The sequence below is a fragment of the Zingiber officinale genome, chromosome 5B (genome assembly GCF_018446385.1).
Source record: "Zingiber officinale cultivar Zhangliang chromosome 5B, Zo_v1.1, whole genome shotgun sequence".
NCBI classification, from domain to species: Eukaryota; Viridiplantae; Streptophyta; class Magnoliopsida; order Zingiberales; family Zingiberaceae; genus Zingiber; species Zingiber officinale.
Genome location: NC_055995.1, coordinates 45,368,872 through 45,384,779, shown reverse-complemented (window position 1 = coordinate 45,384,779; position 15,908 = coordinate 45,368,872). Strand labels below are relative to the sequence as shown.

At 43.5% G+C, this 15,908-nt stretch overlaps 2 long non-coding RNA genes across 4 annotated transcripts; both read left to right on the top strand.

Moving 5' to 3' along the window:
• The first annotated feature begins 3,576 nt into the window (after nucleotides 1-3,576).
• LOC121987378 lies at nucleotides 3,577-5,973 on the top strand. 2 transcript variants are annotated; one of them, XR_006113540.1, is made up of 3 exons: nucleotides 3,577-3,953; nucleotides 4,083-4,340; nucleotides 5,936-5,973. It is a non-coding gene; the product is annotated as an uncharacterized LOC121987378 (long non-coding RNA). The 2 variants fall into 2 exon arrangements; XR_006113541.1 differs by lacking the exon at nucleotides 5,936-5,973 and adding an exon at nucleotides 4,682-4,691.
• Nucleotides 5,974-12,433: 6,460 nt separating this feature from the next.
• LOC121987377 lies at nucleotides 12,434-14,642 on the top strand. 2 transcript variants are annotated; one of them, XR_006113539.1, is made up of 3 exons: nucleotides 12,434-12,619; nucleotides 12,749-13,006; nucleotides 14,605-14,642. It is a non-coding gene; the product is annotated as an uncharacterized LOC121987377 (long non-coding RNA). The 2 variants fall into 2 exon arrangements; XR_006113538.1 differs by lacking the exon at nucleotides 14,605-14,642 and adding an exon at nucleotides 13,348-13,378.
• The last annotated feature ends 1,266 nt before the right edge of the window (nucleotides 14,643-15,908 follow it).

Here is a 15,908-nt window from a genome sequence, read left to right as displayed (position 1 = left end):
AGACCAACTAGGGCCAGCACCTCTCGCCCATCTGATCAAATTTTGGGTGATCCAAATCTAGGAGTCAGAACTAGATCCTCCTATAGAATCCACAGTCAGATTGCCCTAATTTCTAAAATCGAACCAAAAACAATAGAAGAAGCACTACCTGACCCGGACTAGATCATAGCTATGCAGGAAGAGTTAGCCCAATTTGAGAGAAATCAAGTCTGGGAACTTGTATCTAAACCCTCAAATAAATCAATAATCGATACAAAATGGGTATTTAGAAACAAGCTAGATGATCAAGGCGAAATAATTAGAAATAAGGCTAGGCTTGTAGCTAAAGGATTTAGCCAAGTTGAAGGTTTGGACTATGATGAAACCTATGTTGGAGTGTATACTGAAAGCCTAAGCTTTGTAAACATTCATTATGAATAAAGAATCACATTTGGTCTAATTGTCTACATTTGTTTGTAGTTGTTCATTTAATTTATATTGTAGATAACATAGTATGTGGTGTCACATACAGAAGATGATGTTATCAGTACCTTATAAATTATAAACAGTAGTTCACGACTAAAATGGAAAGGAACAAACCATTAGAAGATCGTAGTGTAATTAGGTATTAGTTTATCTTGACTATACAATTACACTAGTACACTCAGAGTGTATTGAGTAGGACCATTAGAGGTCGTTTCTTTTATACTGACTTTATAAAGGAACAAAGACCTCAGTTATTATGGAAGTGTGTGCTCTTAATCCTAATATAATAACAAGCACATATGTTTGATATTTATTTCTTTAATTTATCAATGGGTGAGATTTGGTTCGATGAATCAATAAACTCGATAAGTTGGGAAATGGTATCACTTATAGTGTGTGTTGTTGATTATAGAAGGAAACTGTGTCCTAGAGATACTAGGTTGATAATGTCCTCAAGAGGAGCTCATAAAGATTGTCATGTTAAACCCTGCAGGTGGACTTAGTCCGACATGATAATAAGGTTGAGTGGTACTACTCTTGGACTTAGATATTAATTAAATGAGCTGTCAGTAACTCACTTAATTAGTGGACATTCGATATCTTAAACACAGGGAGACTAACACACTCATAATAAGAAGGAGCCCAAAAATGTAATTTGGGATTGGTGCGGTAGTTCAATGATAGTTCTCTAGTGGAATGAATTATCATTGATAAAATTAAGTTGTGTGTTCGAGATGCTTAATTTTATCAGGAGACCAAAATCAATTCCTCCTCTCGGTCTCTATCGTAGCCTCTTATTTATAGAGTTCTATACCCATCTATACCCACCTTCTATACCCACCCAATAGGGGCCGGCCAAGCTAGCTTGGGATCAAGCTAGGGACGGCCTAGGTATGAAATTGGGTGGCCGGCCCTAGCTTGAACCCAAGCTATTAGGGCCGGCCAAAATAAATTAAAAAGAAATTTAATTTTAATTTTTTATTATGTGGTAGATATAATTTAAAGAGAATTAAAATTAAAATATCTCTCTTGTAAAAGATTTACAAAAGATTAAAGAAAGAGATTAGATCTCTTTCCTTATTTATAGATTGGAGAGATTTTATTTTCTCTTTAAAATTATTCACATGTTAATAAAATTAAAATTATAGATATTTCCTTTTATTAACCATGAAGAGATTTTTAAAGAGAAATTTTATTTTAAAATTTCCGAAACAAATAAGGAAAGTTTTAATTGTTGATTGAAACTTGTCCAATTTGCTTCCTCTTGATGTGGCCGACCATTAGAGTTTATTTGGGAAATTTTATTTTATTTTTCTCAAATAAATCATGTCAAGGAAATTAAGGAAATTTTATTGTAAATAAATTTCCTAATTTGCCTAGGCCAAGGAATATAAAAGAAGGGGTAGGGGTGCCTTCATGAGACACAACCTCTATTGTTTTCTCTCCCTTTTTCCTTGGTGTTGTGGCCGGCCATTACCCTCTCCCTCTCTTCCTCTTGTGGTGGCCGAATACTTCATCTTTCTTGGAGTTCTTGTGGTGGCCGGATACTACTTGGAGAAGAAGAAGAAGAAGGAGAGAAAGCTAGCATCTCTTGGAGCTTGGTTAGTATTTTGATTTTCTTCTTTGGTAAAGTTCTTCCTTTGTGGCCGAACCTTGCTTGGAGGAGAAGAAGGTGGTTGGTGGTTTCTCGTCTCGGAAGATCGTTGCCCACACAACGTCTGAGGTTAGAAGAGGAATACGGTAGAAGATCAAGAGGTTTTTCTATAAGGTATAACTAGTAATTTCTATTTCCGCATCATGCTAGTTATTTATGGAAATAATACCAAATATAAGAGGCTTACGTTCTAGAATTTCGAATATGTTTTTTCGAAGTTGTGTTCTTTTGTTTCTTTCTTTTCCTTGTGATTTTATTGCTCTCTTTGGTTAACCTAAAGTTATTTTAGGAAATTAAATATTAGCTTTCTATTAAAGGTTTTGTCTAGTCGGTGGTGGTTGCTCCCATATCCATGAAGGCCATGTGCCTCGCCACGTCAGTACTGGGAACCTTTTATGGAAATTAATATTTAATGGAATTAATAACTTAAGGAGACTTGGGTCGAACGTGTTAAGTTCCGCAGGAGATCCAAGTCAAAACCTAAAAGAACAAATAGATTAAGTTTTGGATCAAACGTGTTAAGTTCCGCAGGCGATCCAAAATTTAATTTAAAAGAACACATGGTAGCTAGGAAAAGGTTCAGACCTTTGTACAAAATTTTTATACAGTGGAACCTATAGGTTTTCCGAGTAGCAACCAACAACCTATGCCCCAGTAGCTAGGCTCGAATCCATTAGAATGTTGTTAGCCTATGCAGCAAACAAAGGATTTAAACTATACCAAATGGATGTCAAGTCAGCATTCTTAAATGGATTTATTAAGGAGGAAGTTTATGTAAGCCAACCCCCAGGATTTGAGGACTTAGGATATCCTAATCATGTATTTAAGTTAAAAAAGGCCTTGTACGGACTTAAACAAGCCCCTAGGGCATGGTATGAACGATTATCAAATCACTTAATATCCAAAGGTTTCAACCAAGGTTAAATAGATCCAACTCTATTTGTAAAAACTGTAGAAAAAGACATCTTCATAGCTCAAATCTATGTTGATGATATAATTTTTGGATCAAATAACTCTAAATTTTTAAAAGAATTGATTAGATTAATGGAAAATGAATTTGAAATGAGTATGGTTGGTGAACTTAATTTTTTCTTAGGTTTACAAATAAAACAAACTAAAGATGGAATATACATTTATCAAACTAAATATGCAAAGGAATTAATTAAAAAATTCTGCATGAAAAATTCAAAAATAATAAATACTCCAATGGCCACCAACATTGTGAGATCTCGGAAAATTTAAATAAATAGGGTTATTTCAGAAATAGCCTTATAGAATTTTTCCGGAATTTTTAGAAATTTTCTGGAAATTTTTCGGAGCTTGTACGGAGGATTTTGAGGGGATAGATCGATAAGTTCGGATAAAGCCTGTTTGGGATACCAATTTAAGTGAGAAAATGTTTTTATTATATAAATCCTTTTCCCTTTATTTCCTCCCCCAAATCGCCGATCCCGACCCGACCTTTCCCCTCTCTGCCGACGCGAACCTCCCTTCCTTCTCGGTTCTCTCTCGCGGACAAGCGACGGCGACGGGAGCAAGGGTCCAGCTCCGGCGATCGTCGATCTCGACCCAGGGGAGCAGTCGCTAGCGCAGATCCGGACGTGGGTGATTTTCTCCAGCCCTAGGTGAGAGCGCTGATCTTCTCTCGGCGTCGTCGGCGCAGATCGGAGCTCGGAGCATAAGGGTTCCGATTCTCTCCTCCTCTGGTTTCCTTCAATCTCCGATTTCTTTCTTCTCAGCCGAGTCTGCCGATCCTTTTCTTCCCCGATCGACATCACTGGATTGAGTCGTGCCGCCCGATCGCCGGCGTGGAAGAGCAATTAGGGCTTCAAAGGTAAGCCATCGAAACTCTTCTTTCCTCTTGATTCATGGTTGGGTTCTTGTTGATTCATGGGTTAGCGCTCTATTCTGGTGTTGTGTGATCCGTGATCTCCATTGATTGAACCCTTCTTGATCCGATCAGGAGGCGAGGTCCTGTTCTGTGAAGGCGATCTTGGATTCCCTCTGTGTCGCTGCTGATTGAGGTCTCGGGTGAATTGGGAAAGAACTCCAGCAGAGGTTGCTGTGAGTTTTCTGATCCAGCAAGGTGAAGATCTGTTTTGGTTCTTGCTGTGGTGTTTTTGGCTTCGGCAGACACCTCATCCAGCCAGCTCAGTTTGGATCGGCAGTCATCCATACCTCAGTGTACTTGATACAGCACCTAGTTCAGCTGGGAATTGAGGTATGTGTAGGGATTTTGATACATGTGTAGTGTTGATTTAGGGTTAGGTTTGAAATGAATTGTGGTTGGAACATGTTATAGATTATGTGTTAGATGATTAGGTATGATCTTGATACCTATTGATAATTAATTATCATTAGGTTGTGTAGATTAATTAGGTTATATGGATTTAGGTTTGATTTGCTAATCTAGTGGTTGATTAGGGATTAGGAAACTATCCTTAGTCAACCGTTAGAAAGGTTGTGGGATATGGTTTAGGGTTGTTCCTAAATTTCTACTTAAGCTTTATTTAGCTATTTGTTAGTATTCTAGCTAAATAAAAGGTAAATGTATTGACACAGGACTCTGATTAGAGACAGGCGTCTCGACCTTGGATTGCTTGATCGTACCTTCTATTTGAGGCGGGTACCCTTTGACTTATCTTTTGATACTGTCTTATGATATGTATAGTTTATATATAGTTGCTAGTGATAGGTGGTAGATTTATTTCTTCCCTGGTCTTAGCTAGTTGATACCTATCACATGCTTCATCTGTTAGTTGCCTTACTTCAGGATTGGATATTTACCTCTTGCCATGTATATATATGTTCATAGAGATGCATGTCTATAGTGCTCTACTCTACTGGATTAGTTGCTTTACATGTGGGATACATGCTCTTGGATTCATGATACTTACATCATTGTTATATGTGATATCTTTGAGTTTATGCTGTTTATATCATGGTTATATATATGCGTTTACCTTTTGGGCACCCGCATATATGGAGGAGGCTATGTTCAGGTATGACATACTGTAGCATCATGCACCATCCTGCATGATTGCATGCTGGGCGATTGACGACTCCATTATTGTTGAGCTCGTCGGCCGGCTACACGGGCCTGCACACAACGTGACCACTGCATGGGTAGTGGCACAGCACCCAGGGTGTGTATGGCAGTTGCTCTGTAGTGCTCCGCTGGTCCGCTCATGGGTAGTGTGACTGCAGCGTGGTAGCGGACAGGGATCCCTCCCCGTCATTGCGTACCGGGAGTTGAGAGCGTTACGCTCCCTCACTATGTTTGAGGTAGGAGGATAGGTGTACTCCGACAGCATCCCGTCCACTCGGTCACTCATCAGGGGTAGTGACGACAGAGTGCACGGTGTCACAGCCCTACCTACTCGGTCTCGCCATCGCGTGTGAGACGGCTGACTAGCGTCAGGGGTGACCATGTCATATCGCATCATATGCACAGATTGCATTTATTGTGATTGTTGCATATTGGATGATGCACTTGGGTGACTGCATATGATTGACATGCATACAGGATACATGCGTATTTGTTCTGACTATCTTTATCTGTGTATGTCCACAGTCATTCGCCCAAGCCTCGCAGGTGAGTACAGTTTATTTCAGTTATGCATTTCTTATTATTCTTGCTGTAAACTGTATTACATGCTTCTGGTTACTCATTACAGTTTATTCAGCTATGCATACCTGTTATATTGTTAGGAGACTGTACCTTAGGATATTACTGGTAGTTATATGTTGCTGTACATATCTATTGGATTACCTGCTGAGTTCTTTGAACTCACCCCGTTGTTACTATTTTTTCAGGTTGAGGCCGTCAGGAGAGATTCCAGTCGCTAGCCCCATTATCGCGAGGATTTCCTTTGTCGGATTATATTTTGCTTTTGCATCTTATATACTTGTATTGTGGGTTTGTAATGTGGACTTTATGTCGAACCTTTGGGTTTGCTACTTTTGTTTTCCGCTGCGGTTGTATTTCCATTACTTCGTGGATTTGTTTCTTCGTTGTAGTGGAGTAGGCTGTTTACATATATCTTCGAGGTTCTATATCGTCTTTCTTTATTAAACTGCGTGGATTGATCATATATTATATCTGTGTGGAATGTTGATATAAACTGCGTGGTTTGTTTCTTATTTGTATTGTATTATTCCGGCCGTGTGTGGCCGAGGTATAGAGATATATGTATACTGAGCTTCATATTGTCCGCCGTACAGGGGAGATGCTGCCGAAATTTCTTCGGACAGGGACTACCTGGGGCGTGACAATTTTTGGTATCAGAGCAAAGTTTTGCGATACCTACTTGTCGGGTTTCGGATTTACGAGGCTTACTTTCGTAAGCATTTCTCGGTATTTCGGATTATACGGATTTTCGTCGATTTTATCGTTTCGGAATTCCGAGGTATTTTGACGCGGTTTTATTGGTTCTATTTGGGGCTAAGCAGCGACAGGATATCTCCAGACGGCAAATAGGTACATTAGGTAATTTTGCAGTTCTTATACCTGTAGTGATATCTGGGTAACATTTCTTTACAGATATGCCACCTACACGTGTACCGGCACCGAGACGTGGGCGGCCACGTAAGAGGCCGTTAGATTCTCCTGAGGCAGAGTCTTCAGAGAGGTCTGCTAGGGCTGAGCCTGCCCGTCAGGGGCAGACTCCTCCGGTCATTGTGGGTACGTCTGCGTATCAGATCCCGATAGTTCCGACGTCAGAGGTACCTACCTCGACTGTACCACCAGTGGTACCACCGTCGGCATATTCAGCACCTCCCCCAGCAGTAGTACCCCCTGCTACCACGTACTCGGCACCGCAGACACATGTCCGATTACTACATATCTGCACCCGCACCAGCAGTACCGGTTCCTGCACACCCGGCACCCGCACCGGCAGTACCGGTTACTCCTTATCCGGTACCACCCACCGTACCTCCAGTCGCCCCTACTTATGCCTACTCAGCAGTTCCACCGACGGTACCCACCCCAGGTTATACGGCAGCACCAGTGGTACCTCTTCCGTCTTATCCCTCAGTACCACCCATAGGACCAGCTCCAGTGGTTCTACCTAGTTCCGCAGCGATTCCTACTGACCTAGTTGCGGCACGAGCACGGATCCCAGCCTTAGCCGAGTCGATGAAGAGTCGATTCACATTATTCCGCGGGGAGACTGATTCGAGCATAGCTCAGTCTTGGATAGAGACTATGGAGCAGACATTCTCTTACATGGCCTGTTCCGAGTGGGAGAAGGCTGAGCTGGCTGCTTACCACTTACGAGACGGGGCAGAGATCTGGTGGGACACATAGCGCTCGATTATAGGCGAGCAGCATATTTCCTAGATGAGATTTAGGGAGGCATTCGAGAGTCAGTATTTCCCCCGAGCATATCAGATGACACGTCGACAGGATTTTCTGAGTCTTCGACAGAATAACCGCTCAGTGATGGAGTATAATGCCAAATTTAACCGGTTGGCCAGATTCTGTCCTGAGTTAGTTGCCGATGACAGATCTCGTATGCTTCAGTTTGTCCAGGGACTGGACGGGCATCTTCAGCTGAAGATGTCTGGTTTTGGTTGTTCATCATACACCGAGACACTGGATAGAGCTCTCATGATTGAGTCTACTCATCAGAGAGTGAACGCAGACAAGAAGAGGAAGCAGACTGATCGGACTGCGGGACAGATTCAGCAGCCACAGACTACTGGACAGCAGCAGAGCAGTCGCACTCAGACGGGTCAGAGCACTTCTGGGTCATCTGGCCGACGCCAGAAGTCAGGGCGATCAGGACGTTCCCGCTCTGCTCAGCAGAAGCGGAAACAGTCCACGGGTGACTCTTACTGCACCAGATGCGGAGCCCGAGATCACATCACCTCTGCGTGCGCCTTGGGACTGTCAGTTTGCTATTATTGCAAGCTGCCTGGGCACTTGAGCCGAGGTTGTTCGCTGAAGGCCCAGCATGTAGCTTCCGGAGTTTCTGTGTCTGGAGGACCACTTGGTCAGTCTGGGACTCAGCGAGGAGGGCCGAAAGCCCAATCTTCGCGTCATCAGTAGAGGACAGCTCCCACTACAGCAGCTGCTTATGGCATTCAGGGTTAGGAGCGTTCTGGCGTCCTTATGGAGTCCCAGAGTTCTATTTCGGGACCTCAGTATCTGACTCAGGAGCAGTATCAGTTGCAGCCTCAGCCATTGGCGCAGTATCAGTTACAGCCCCAGCCACCGATTCAGTACGTATTGCAGCCTATAGTCCCATCTCTGACTCAGTATCCAGTACAAACTCAGTGGCAGGCTCAGACTTCGACGCAGCAGCCTTTGGCAGTGCTACCGCCTCTACCACCGTCCGATGCTGGACGAGTACACGCGGTCACCAGAGAGGACGCACAGCGGGCCGACGGATCCGTTTTCCGCGGTACGGTTTTACTTTATGCATTTTCTGCTGATATGCTAATTGATACAGGTAGTTCACATTCTTTTATATCTTGTGCATTTATGAGAGAGATTGGTAGACTACCTTCTTGTAGACCGCGACGACTGACCGTCTCCTTACCATCTGGTGATACTTTGGATGTCACTCAGGAGGTCAGAGGTTGCCCGTTAGATTTTGGTAGCATTATACTCACGGTAGATTTGTTAGTATTGGAAATGGTCGAGTTCGATATTATCCTTGGCATGGATTGGTTGTCTGCATACCATGCCACAGTTGATTGCCAGAAGAGGGTGGTTACTTTTCGACCTCCGAACCAACCCTCTTGGGATTTCACTGGCATCAGAGACGATGGGATATCGACCATTTCTGCGATACAGGCGCAGAAACTGCTATCACATGGATGTCAGGGATTTCTATTATCGTTGATTACTACTGATGACATCAGTAGCCCTCAGCTCTCAGACGTCCCAGTGGTCCGAGAGTATCCCGACGTTTTCCCAGACGAGTTACCAGGTTTGCCTCCCCGAAGGCAAGTGGAGTTTGCTATTGAGCTGATTCCAGGGACTGCACCAACATCGAAAGCTCCTTATCGGATGACACCGAAAGAGTTGGACGAATTAAAAGTCCAACTCCAGGAGTTATTGGATAGGGGGTTTATTCGTCCTAGTGTATCTCCGTGGGGGTCTCCAGTACTATTCGTCAAGAAGAAGGATGGTACTCTGAGGTTGTGCATCGATTATAGGCAGCTGAATGCAGTGACTATCAGAAATAAGTACCCCTTGCCACGGATTGAGGATTTATTTGATCAGCTCAGAGATACATCAGTGTATTCTAAGATTGATCTGCGGTCAGGATATCATCAGCTGAGAGTTAGAGATTCTGATATTCAGAAGACAGCTTTCCGCACCAGATACGGACATTACGAGTTTTTGGTAATGCCATTTGGGCTTACCAATGCTCCAGCAGTATTTATGGATTTGATGAACCGTATCTTTTTGGAGTATCTGGATCAGTTTGTGATTGTATTTATCGATGACATATTGATCTATTCACGTTCCGAGGAGGAACATGCGCAGCACCTTCGCATAGTCTTGGAGAATCTGTATGCGAAGTTCAGCAAGTGTGCATTTTGGCTTTCCTCAGTTGGTTTTCTAGGACATGTGGTTTCTAGCCGAGGTATTTCAGTAGATCCTCAGAAGATCGAGGCTATCACTAGCTGGGAGCAGCCGAAGTCAGTCCAGGAGATCCATAGTTTCTTGGGCTTGGCTGGATATTACCGACGATTCGTTGAGGGTTTCTCTAGCATTGCTATGCCGTTGACACGTCTGACTAGGAAAGGCGTGAAGTTCACGTGGTCAGAGGCTTGTGAGACCAGCTTCCAGGAGCTGAAGCGGAGATTAGTATCAGCACCAGTTTTGGTTTTACCTTCTGGTGATGACGGGTTCGTACTTTACACAGATGCATCCCTTCAGGGCTTGGGCGCTGTTTTGATGCAGCATGGTAGGGTAGTCTCCTATGCTTCTCGTCAGTTGAAGGAGCATGAGAAGAACTACCCAGTACATGATTTAGAGCTAGCCGCTATTATCTTTGCTTTGAAGATTTGGCGACATCATCTTTATGGTATTACTTTTGAGATTCTTACTGATTATAAGAGTCTCAAATATATTTTCACACAGAAGGAACTCAATCTCCGACAGAGGAGATGGATGGAGTTCCTGAAGGATTATGATTGTATTATTAGCTACCATCCGGGTAAAGCTAATGTGGTTGCTGATGCACTGAGCAGGAAGTCCAGAGGGACTTTAGCTTGTCACCGAGTTACAGTCACGGACTTGATTCAGGGATTCTCCGAGTTGGGCCTTGAGGAGCAGGGACGGACAGAGCAGGGTATTCTTGTTACCATGATTGCTCAGTCGTCGATCAGGATGAGGATTCGAGAGGCCCAGGCCGGAGATCAGCATTTACAGTTCATTGGCAGCCAGATAGCTTCCGGACAGCAGACCGAGTTTACACGAGATGATGAGGGTATTATTTATTTCCGAGGCAGATTATGTGTACCTCAGTCTCACCCGGTCATGGAGGAGTTACTTCAGGAGGCTCATCGTTCTAGATTTACTATCCACCCAGGTGGGACTCGTATGTATCGCGATTTGAGACGTTCCTATTGGTGGAACGGCATGAAGAAAGACATCGCAGATTTTGTAGCTAGATGTCTTGTTTGTCAGCAGGTGAAGGCTGAGCACCAGAGACCTGCTGGTTTACTTCAGAGGATCCCTATTCCAGAGTGGAAGTGGGAGCATATCACTATGGATTTTGTGGTAGGATTGCCTAGGACTCGACGAGGTCATGATGCGATTTGGGTAATCGTTGACCGATTAACCAAATCCGCACACTTTTTAGCGATCCGGAAGACTGATTCTCTGGATCGATTAGCTGAGTTGTACTGTCGAGAGATTATCAGATTGCATGGAGTTCCGTTGAGCATCATATCAGATAGAGACCCACGGTTCACGTCCCGATTCTGGCAGAGTCTGCAGCAGGCCTTGGGCACACAACTTCGTTTCAGTACGGCATTCCATCCGCAGACAGATGGGCAGTCAGAGCGGACTATTCAGACATTGGAGGACTTGCTGAGATCTTGTGTCATGGACTTCGGAGGCAGTTGGGAGGACCACCTGCCATTAGTGGAGTTCGCCTACAACAACAGCTATCATTCGGCTATCCAGATGGCACCGTTTGAGGCATTGTATGGTAGGCCCTGTCGGACACCCGTCCTCTGGGAAGAGGTTGGGGAGGCCCAGCTGATAGGACCTCAGAGAGCTCAGCAGGATGCAGAGTTAGTTCGCACTATCAGACGGAGGATGTCAGAGGCCCAGGACCGTCAGAAAAGTTATGCTGATCAGAGACGGAGACCCCTGGAGTTCTCCATTGGTGATCATGTATTTCTTAGAGTTTCACCCACGAAAGGGGTGAAGAGATTTGGTCTCCGAGGTAAGCTAGCCCCCCGATATATTGGACCATTCCAGATCTTGGAGAGGATTGGAGCAGTGGCTTACCGTCTGGCGCTACCACCATCTCTAGCTGGCATTCATGATGTATTCCATGTATCTATGCTGAGGAGATACGTATCCGATCCAGCACATGTTCTGTCAGATGTATCTGTTCCTATTCAGCCTGATGTTACTTACGAGGAGGTTCCGGTGCGGATTCTGGACCACAGGGAGCGTCAGCTACGGAACAAGACTGTCCGACTGGTTAAAGTCGGATGACAGCATCATTCTGACGAGGAGGCTACATGGGAGCACGAGGATACGATCCGAGCTCGATACCCTCATCTTTTTGCTTGAGGTATGTGGGTTAGAGTTCCTTTCAGTATTTATACCGTTTGGTTATATTCTAGTGTTTGCTGTTGGTTATAGCAAAATTTGGGGACCAAATTTTTTATTAGTAGGGGAGGATGTGAGATCTCGGAAAATTTAAATAAATAGGGTTATTTCAGAAATAGCCTTATAGAATTTTTCCGGAATTTTTAGAAATTTTCTGGAAATTTTTCGGAGCTTGTACGGAGGATTTTGAGGGGATAGATCGATAAGTTCGGATAAAGCCTGTTTGGGATACCAATTTAAGTGAGAAAATGTTTTTAATATATAAATCCTTTTCCCTTTATTTCCTCCCCCAAATCGCCGATCCCGACCCGACCTTTCCCCTCTCTGCCGACGCGAACCTCCCTTCCTTCTCGGTTCTCTCTCGCGGACAAGCGACGGCGACGGGAGCAAGGGTCCAGCTCCGGCGATCGTCGATCTCGACCCAGGGGAGCAGTCGCTAGCGCAGATCCGGACGTGGGTGATTTTCTCCAGCCCTAGGTGAGAGCGCTGATCTTCTCTCGGTGTCGTCGGCGCAGATCGGAGCTCGGAGCATAAGGGTTCCGATTCTCTCCTCCTCTGGTTTCCTTCAATCTCCGATTTCTTTCTTCTCAGCCGAGTCTGCCGATCCTTTTCTTCCCCGATCGACATCACTGGATTGAGTCGTGCCGCCCGATCGCCGGCGTGGAAGAGCAATTAGGGCTTCAAAGGTAAGCCATCGAAACTCTTCTTTCCTCTTGATTCATGGTTGGGTTCTTGTTGATTCATGGGTTAGCGCTCTATTCTGGTGTTGTGTGATCCGTGATCTCCATTGATTGAACCCTTCTTGATCCGATCAGGAGGCGAGGTCCTGTTCTGTGAAGGCGATCTTGGATTCCCTCTGTGTCGCTGCTGATTGAGGTCTCGGGTGAATTGGGAAAGAACTCCAGCAGAGGTTGCTGTGAGTTTTCTGATCCAGCAAGGTGAAGATCTGTTTTGGTTCTTGCTGTGGTGTTTTTGGCTTCGGCAGACACCTCATCCAGCCAGCTCAGTTTGGATCGGCAGTCATCCATACCTCAGTGTACTTGATACAGCACCTAGTTCAGCTGGGAATTGAGGTATGTGTAGGGATTTTGATACATGTGTAGTGTTGATTTAGGGTTAGGTTTGAAATGAATTGTGGTTGGAACATGTTATAGATTATGTGTTAGATGATTAGGTATGATCTTGATACCTATTGATAATTAATTATCATTAGGTTGTGTAGATTAATTAGGTTATATGGATTTAGGTTTGATTTGCTAATCTAGTGGTTGATTAGGGATTAGGAAACTATCCTTAGTCAACCGTTAGAAAGGTTGTGGGATATGGTTTAGGGTTGTTCCTAAATTTCTACTTAAGCTTTATTTAGCTATTTGTTAGTATTCTAGCTAAATAAAAGGTAAATGTATTTACACAGGACTCTGATTCGAGACGAGCATCTCGATATTGGATTAGGACCGGATTGTACCTTCTATTCGAGGCGGGTACCCTTTGACTTATCTTTTGATACTGTCTTATGATATGTATAGTTTATATATAGTTGCTAGTGATAGGTGGTAGATTTATTTCTTCCCTGGTCTTAGCTAGTTGATACCTATCACATGCTTCATCTGTTAGTTGCCTTACTTCAGGATTGGATATTTACCTCTTGCCATGTATATATATGTTCATAGAGATGCATGTCTATAGTGCTCTACTCTACCGGATTAGTTGCTTTACATGTGGGATACATGCTCTTGGATTCATGATACTTACATCATTGTTATATGTGATATCTTTGAGTTTATGCTGTTTATATCATGGTTATATATATGCGTTTACCTTTTGGGCACCCGCATATATGGAGGAGGCTATGTTCAGGTATGACATACTGTAGCATCATGCACCATCCTGCATGATTGCATGCTGGGCGATTGACGACTCCATTATTGTTGAGCTCGTCGGCCGGCTACATGGGCCTGCACACAACGTGACCACTGCATGGGTAGTGGCACAGCACCCAGGGTGTGTATGGCAGTTGCTCTGTAGCGCTCCGCTGGTCCGCTCATGGGTAGTGTGACTGCAGCGTGGTAGCGGACAGGGATCCCTCCCCGTCATTGCGTACCGGGAGTTGAGAGCGTTACGCTCCCTCACTATGTTTGAGGTAGGAGGATAGGTGTACTCCGACAGCATCCCGTCCACTCGGTCACTCATCAGGGGTAGTGACGACAGAGTGCACGGTGTCACAGCCCTACCTACTCGGTCTCGCCATCGCGTGTGAGACGGCTGACTAGCGTCAGGGGTGACCATGTCATATCGCATCATATGCACAGATTGCATTTATTGTGATTGTTGCATATTGGATGATGCACTTGGGTGACTGCATATGATTGACATGCATACAGGATACATGCGTATTTGTTCTGACTATCTTTATCTGTGTATGTCCACAGTCATTCGCCCAAGCCTCGCAGGTGAGTACAGTTTATTTCAGTTATGCATTTCTTATTATTCTTGCTGTAAACTGTATTACATGCTTCTGGTTACTCATTACAGTTTATTCAGCTATGCATACCTGTTATATTGTTAGGAGACTGTACCTTAGGATATTACTGGTAGTTATATGTTGCTGTACATATCTATTGGATTACCTGCTGAGTTCTTTGAACTCACCCCGTTGTTACTATTTTTTCAGGTTGAGGCCGTCAGGAGAGATTCCAGTCGCTAGCCCCATTATCGCGAGGATTTCCTTTGTCGGATTATATTTTGCTTTTGCATCTTATATACTTGTATTGTGGGTTTGTAATGTGGACTTTATGTCGAACCTTTGGGTTTGCTACTTTTGTTTTCCGCTGCGGTTGTATTTCCATTACTTCGTGGATTTGTTTCTTCGTTGTAGTGGAGTAGGCTGTTTACATATATCTTCGAGGTTCTATATCGTCTTTCTTTATTAAACTGCGTGGATTGATCATATATTATATCTGTGTGGAATGTTGATATAAACTGCGTGGTTTGTTTCTTATTTGTATTGTATTATTCCGGCCGTGTGTGGCCGAGGTATAGAGATATATGTATACTGAGCTTCATATTGTCCGCCGTACAGGGGAGATGCTGCCGAAATTTCTTCGGACAGGGACTACCTGGGGCGTGACAAACATTAACATAGACTCTGACCCTGAAGGAAAACCAGTAGATCCAAAGTACTATAGGAGTGCCATAGGAAGCTTGCTTTACCTAACTGCAAGCCGACCCGACATATTATTTGCGGTTGGTATGTGCGCAAGATACCAATCTTGTGCAAAAGAGTCACATTTAACCTATGTTAAAAGAATACTTAGGTACATTAAAGGTACTCTAAATATAGGACTCTGGTACCCTAGAACTTGCACCTTTGACCTTCTTGGCTATTCTGACTCAGATTACGCCGGATGCAAGTTAGATAGAAAAAGCACAAGTGGTAGTTGTCAATTTCTAGGACAATGCCTAGTAAGTTGGTCAAGTAGAAAGCAACATTGTGTTGCTTTATCTACCACTGAAGCTGAATATATAGCCTTAGGTGAATGCACATCTCAATTGCTTTGGATGATGCACACTCTTAAAGACTATCAACTGAACTATCATAACACAAAAATCTCAATTGATAATATAAGTTCCATAAATTTAACAAAAAACCCAATTCATCACTCAAGGACTAAACATATAGAAGTGAAGCACCATTTTGTAAGGGATCATGTAGCTAAGGGTGATATTATACTCAACTATGTTGAGTCAAAATCAAATCTAGCTGACATCTTCACAAAACCCTTACCTGAACTTGAGTTCAGCTCACTTAGAAGACAAATAGGAATGTGTTGGGTAGAATAGACAATGTTTTTTAAATTGGTTTATCATTTTCTTTTAAAATTCTAGGAAAATACTTATTTCAAAATTCCAATTTCTTAGAAGTTTCAAAAAAAAATTCGGATTAAGCCTAGGTTTTCCCCCTAGAAAACATGTTCC